Here is a 6571-nt window from a genome sequence, read left to right on the forward strand (position 1 = left end):
ATATATATATATATATATAGTTTCTTTAAAACTCCACTAGGCTTTTTTGAGGACCTAGGGCTGATTTTATTTATTTTCTCCAAACTAACCACATCCAGGTCTTTAAAATGTAGCCAAACGAGTTAAAAAATGTACCTAGTAATCCAACGACCAATCTAGGATTCATAGGATATCCTAAATTGGCACTACAAAGAGAATTATTATGAAGTATGCTATAAACTAAAATATATTGTAAAAAGTGCATCATGCATGGTCCATAATCAATAAAACCATGCACAAAGATATGCCAGTAGATAGTAACAGTTGCTGCACCACCAGTACTATTTCCTGTCATTTTCCTTGTGCCTTGTTGTGTATCAAAATGATGTGTCCCAAGTATGAGTTCCTTGGTGCATATACTAGTCCACCTCTAAATATTTGTTGTTGGTAAATGACCATCCAACCATGTTGTTCTGTTAGTCATGCTGCAGTTTTCCACTTTTGCTGTCACCGGTATATCCATGGTATAGCTATGTGTATCATCCTCTACTGTCCATGCCTGCTTCCTATAAGGAGTTGTGACTAATATATACCACTATATCTACTTAGATGAACTGCAAAATAGAACAAACAATTATAACAATCTATCTCCATACCCTCCTCCACATGGATTTGAGTATGAAGACAGTCCTGAAGCTTCTCCTTTGCAGTATCCAAGTCCTTTGTGTAGTTTCCATGTATTGCATAATCCCATCCTATACAAGAGACAAATACTTTCCATGTATTGTCACAGTTGCAGCTGATTGAGCAATAATTGCTAATACGACACCCTGCAACTTAGTCAATATACAAATCATATTGGTTCCTGCATCACTGTATAGCCAAATTCCTGCAGTACTCATTCTTGTTTTTTGTTTCCTGTGCCCACTGCATATCATATCCTATAGAGATAGGATCAATACACCAATAGACACCAGTAGTGTTCCAATTCTTTGAGCAAGAACTGGATCCATAAAACCTGAGCCGCACCAAGTAATTAGTTACCATATCATATCCTATGCAGTGTGGATCAATGGAGCAGTAAATGATGTGTCTTCTAAATCTTGTATGCATCAAATCATTTCCAGAAGAAGGATCATTGATACACACACCATATGTAGTTGTTGTGGCCCTGGTGCAACATATGTCCTTCCTCTGCAAACTCCAAGTATGCCTGAAACCAGCAAAATAGAACATAGAGTTAGTGTAAAACTTTGCCATTATGCTCTCCTCCACAAGGACTTGAGTATAATGGACACCATTTATCCACACCACCACACCAGATTCCACTCTCCTCAATACCTCCTTTGAGTTCTTATTCTTAAATAGGGACATTGTAACTTATCACTATTAAGAATTCTCTTCCCCTTTGAATCCAATTCTGCAAAACTATTAGCCACCACCTCTCCAACATCAAGAGCAACATTAGCTAAGTGGTCTGATAGTTGGTTTCCTTCCCTCATAATGTTCCGCACTTGAATTTCAGCATTGTCAATTATATCAAGCAGTTCCTCTACCACAAATGCATTATTCCATGGTGGTCTCCATTCTCTATCTAATATGTGCTTCATCATCTTTGAATCTGTTTCCAAAATGAATAAGTACTTATGTTTGGACAAACAACATTTAGTAGCCTCCAAAAGAGCCATAGCTTCTGATTTTGTGTTTGTAGTTTCACCCATCTTCTTAGCCTTTGCATGTACAAGATCACCAACAACATCTCCAACACAAAATGCAAAACTACTTCTACTAGGATTGGCCCTAGTAACACCATCAGTATTGAATTTCCACCATCCTTTAGGAGGCAATTTCCACAAAACCTGAATCACCTTTAACTTAGGCTTAAACTGCTCCAATATTTGAAGAATAGCAGCCCATCTGTGTGGTACATTCTTGATGCCTGGCTTTCTAAGCTTTACTAACTGCTGAATGTTAGTTGAAGCTTGATATAACACCCTTGCATTTGATACCTTGTTATTGTGCATATCGCCATTCCTCTTCTTCCACAACAGCCATATGATGATAGAAGGAACAGTATAAAACATCTGCTTCACTCTAGGTAAAACATCAACATTCCACCAAGTCATAATAACTTGATGTAGATGCATTTATGTAATATTCAAACCTGCAACAGCAGAAAAGTAAGACCAAGTTCTTTGTGCAAGCTCACATCCTAGAAATATATGAGTAACTGTTTCTTTCTTGGGATCATTAGGAAAACACAAACATTTTGATGGCATGTTGTAACCCCAACGCCTCACTACATCATCTAGAGGCACCTTAAAATGCCAAACTCTCCACATAGTGAATGCTATTTTGAATGGAAGTCCTTTCACCCAAATCTTGTTATACACTTCCAATTTCTCACCGCTACTTCTAACAAGATCCCATGCTGACTTTACAGTGAAATCTCCCTTAGGCTCTAGCATCCAGCATGGTTTATCAATCTCATCTGCTCTTGCAGGAGGCTTAATCTCATTAATGATGAATTCTGCTAGTTCTGATGGCAAATTGTTTCTCAAAGCAGCTTCATTCCATCTTCCTTGTGTCACAACATCACTTACATTCTGAATATCCTCATTACAATAGAAATCAGGTGGATTGATAAAATATAAAGGACCAATACCAGTCCAGTTGTCAAACCAAAATAGTGAAGATCCCATCCTCAATTGCCACCAAATATGATGATCAATATTGTCTCTAGCCTCCAACATTTTCCTCCATACAAGAGATCCTTATTTCCAAGGAACCAGGACTAAATTATTCTTCTTTAGATATTTATTTCCCACAAATGCACTCCACAAAGAAGGATTGGTCCTGAAATTCCACTATAGCTTGGCAAATAAAGCCAAAGACATGTCCTTTAAGGATATAATCCAAGACCACCTTCTTCTTGAGGTAAGCAAACTATATGCCACTTAGCCCAGTGTCTTCTCCATTCTCTAGCAGAATTGCTCCAAAAGAATTGAGCAAAAATCTTGTGTAACTTTTCAATCACAAAAGATGGAGTGTATATTGCTAATAACAAATGCATACGCATAGCCTTCAATACATGTTTCAACAGGACAACTCTACCACCAAAACACAATAACTTTACTTTTCAACCTCGTAACTTATCTCTTATTCTTCTGATCAACTCTAAGTAGAAAACCATTTTAGCCTTGCTGTAATAGATGGGACAACCTAAATAGATAATAGGAAATGCTTGTCTTGCAATACCTGTTACCCTTTCAACCTTTTGAAATTCAGTCTCCTCAACTCTATTATGTAAGTATATTGCAGTTGTAGCCTTGTTAATCAACTGGCCTGATGCCTGTTCATAGTCTGCAAGCACTTCCATGATCAGCTTCAATGAAATCTCACAAGCTGAGGCAAATATAATGGTGTCATCTGCATAACATAAGGGATTGTTTCTTGGACTGCATTTGGGCAAACCATGTTACACCTCGAAAAAATTTCGCGTCGTTTGCATTGTAAGTAAACTAACGTAAGCTCGGAGAGGTCATGGAACTCTTATAAGGTTAAGAAATACTCTTAACAAGTGTTAAGTAAGTGTCTAAAGGTTTCGGGATCAAGCAAATTGAAGAAAATAAGTTTGTCGAAAATTTAAAAAAAGTTGGCAGAATTTTGGACAGAAATTTTGGGTCAACTTTAGAGGGGTATATCTCCTAGTATATCAGGAGTTTTAAAGTGAAACAAAATCCTAAATTGAATTTTAGGAAGCCTAGTTTCCAACGCAACAAAATGTTCATCAAAACGAAATTGAAGTAGGGAGTTATGGGCATTTCAAGATAAGCCTCTAAGCTACCAAATGGCTTCCCCGCGGGCCCCACTTAGAAAGTCGGTGGAACTGACTTTGTAAGGGTATAAATACCTTATTATTCCCCATTTTTTCATCATTTACACCTCTTTTGAGTTATAGACACATCCATAAACTTTCAAACACAGTACATTCTTTAAATCAAGAATTCAACAAGATTACACCAAACTAGTTCATGAAAAGTTATTGTTCTTGTTTCCACTTGATGTTGTGGTGAGTTTGGTCTTGAAGAAAGTTGGTGTGGCTTAAGTTCTTCAAGTATAAGGTATGTTCTTCATCCTATCTCTTATGTTGAGTTTATTTGAAGGTTTAGTAAGTTTTAAAAGTGAAGATAGATATGGAAGAAAGGTCATAAAGTATTATGCTGTAGTCATTAAGTTTATGGACTGTTTTAAGCATGTTGTGGCTGTGTTGTTGAGCTAATTTCCATGTATATGGATGGTATCTAATGTTGTTCGTGTGTTTATGAGATTATGCTCCTTGATTGGGAAGAAAGGAAATGTATACTGTTATTGTATATTGATAAACTTTGGGTTGTTTGATGTATACTTCTTGTAAGGGTAATAAAAGGAGTATTTAAGGATTTTTGTAAGTTTGTTGTCGTTATTGTGGGTTTTTGTATATGTTTTGGAATTTTGAGGAAGTAGATAATATAGGGTAAATGCTGTCCGATTTTCGTTGGCTCATTTATTAGTCTAGTTTGATCTTGTGAGAGTTTCAATGGCTTGACCTTAGTATGAATTATCTTGAATGTAGATTTGAAAGTTTGAAAGGACAAGCGTTAAGTAGTTAAGGAAGCGATAAGGTATGTTAAGGCTAAACCCTTTCTTTCTAAAGGCATGATTCTCTTCTTATGAACCCATACATGACTTCCATAATATCCTTATTCCCAAAAAGCTAGAAGTCTATGATTCTCAAAGTTCTTATGATGCTAAGATAGATGTTTTCCATAATGAAAATGATGATGATGATGATTCCATTTTTGGAGATTCCAAAGCTTATGGATTTGATACTAGTATGAGATTTCACGATTTCCTTAATTTTATTCATTATTATTGATCTCACCTTATGATAGTTGTCCCTTCAAGGTAAGATATAGCAATGATGATTGTTCCATAATATAATCGGAGGCTACTGACCTTACGTCACTCCGATAGAGTTGTGCCTTTTAATTGGGTTCTCATGCATGCTTTATATATATGTAAGTATTTTCTTTCACACCGCGCCTTAATGGCCGGCAAGATAACACCGTGCCTACATGGCCGGGCAAGATAACATCGTGCCTATATGGCCGGGCAAGATAACACCATGCTTACATAGCTGAGCAGACACAACTAGTGGGTGGCATGAGATGATTACTCCGGACGCGGGAGGCCCGGACGCGAGCTAATGATGATAACACCGTGCCTATATGGACGGGTAACATAACACCGTACCTATATGGTCGAGCAGTTTATATATATATATATTTATAATGTTGATTTAAAAAGTTAAAGTTAGCATGCATGGTATCCGCCTTATGAGGCAATCAGATGTACAGGTTATCCTTATCTCATGTTATGTTCCATATTTCTTGTTATGTTGTTATTCATGCCTTACATACTCAGTACATTATTCGTACTGACGTCCTTTTGTTTGTGGATCCGTGCTCATGCCACAGTAGCAGGGGGAGCAGTTGGGTATAGTAGGTGTTTTTATCAACGGATTCTCAGGAGCACTCCACTTACTTCGGAGCTGCAGTCTGTTTGGTATTAGTCCTTATGGTCGCTTGTATTCTATGTAGAGGCTCGTAGACATGTGTGTACAGTTAGACGTTTCATAACCCTACTGGGTCATATCATTGTATAACATTGTAGTAGCCTTGTCAATTTTGGTGATGATGGACATAAATGTTGAAGATTGTATAGAGATATGCCGTTATGTTGTGATATATGTCATTACAGATTATGATATCCATGAGCTATCTTTATGGTCCACCCAGAAATGATTATGAGATGTATGTTTAGAGGTGCTCGGTGTGTTAGCTCCGGGTGCCCGTCATGACCCTCTAGTTGGGTCGTGACAAACCAAATCCATAGAACTATGGATTATGATGCAAAGAGTTCAAAGCTCTTGAGAGGACTTTTGCAGCAAGTATAAACAAGGTAGGTGACAATGGATCACCTTGTTTAACCCCTCTTGTAGAGTGGAAAAATCCATGTGGTTGGCCATTAATCAATACTGAATACCAATTATTAGTCACCAATTCCCATAAATGACCAATGAATTTCTCACCAAACCCCGTCTTTCTTAGAACACTAGTCAAAAATCCCCATGACAACCTAACATAGGCTTTAGTCATGTCCAACTTCATATATACATTAGGAACAATCTGCTATTACTTCTCTTGGTTCTATGCCTCATATTTGTAATGATCTCTTGAGTCAACAAAATATTCTCAACAATACTTCTTCCCTTCACAAATCCTGCTTGATTTGGGAAATCAAATCAGACAGTAAAGTTGCTAGTCTATTATGAATCACCCTTGAGAATACCTTGTTAATGAAATTACTAAGGCTAATTGGCCTCATATCACCAAAGGTCTGCACATCCTTCTTCTTAGGCAGTAAAACAAGGTTAGTATGAGTAATATACCTTGGAAGTTCTTTGCCTTGGAAAAAGGAAAATACCATCCTGAATATATCATCACCAACCACCTCCCAACAAGTTTGGAAAAAAAAAACCTATATTTTC

This window comes from Lycium ferocissimum, chromosome 10 (assembly GCF_029784015.1).
Source record: "Lycium ferocissimum isolate CSIRO_LF1 chromosome 10, AGI_CSIRO_Lferr_CH_V1, whole genome shotgun sequence".
Lineage (NCBI taxonomy): Eukaryota > Viridiplantae > Streptophyta > Magnoliopsida > Solanales > Solanaceae > Lycium > Lycium ferocissimum.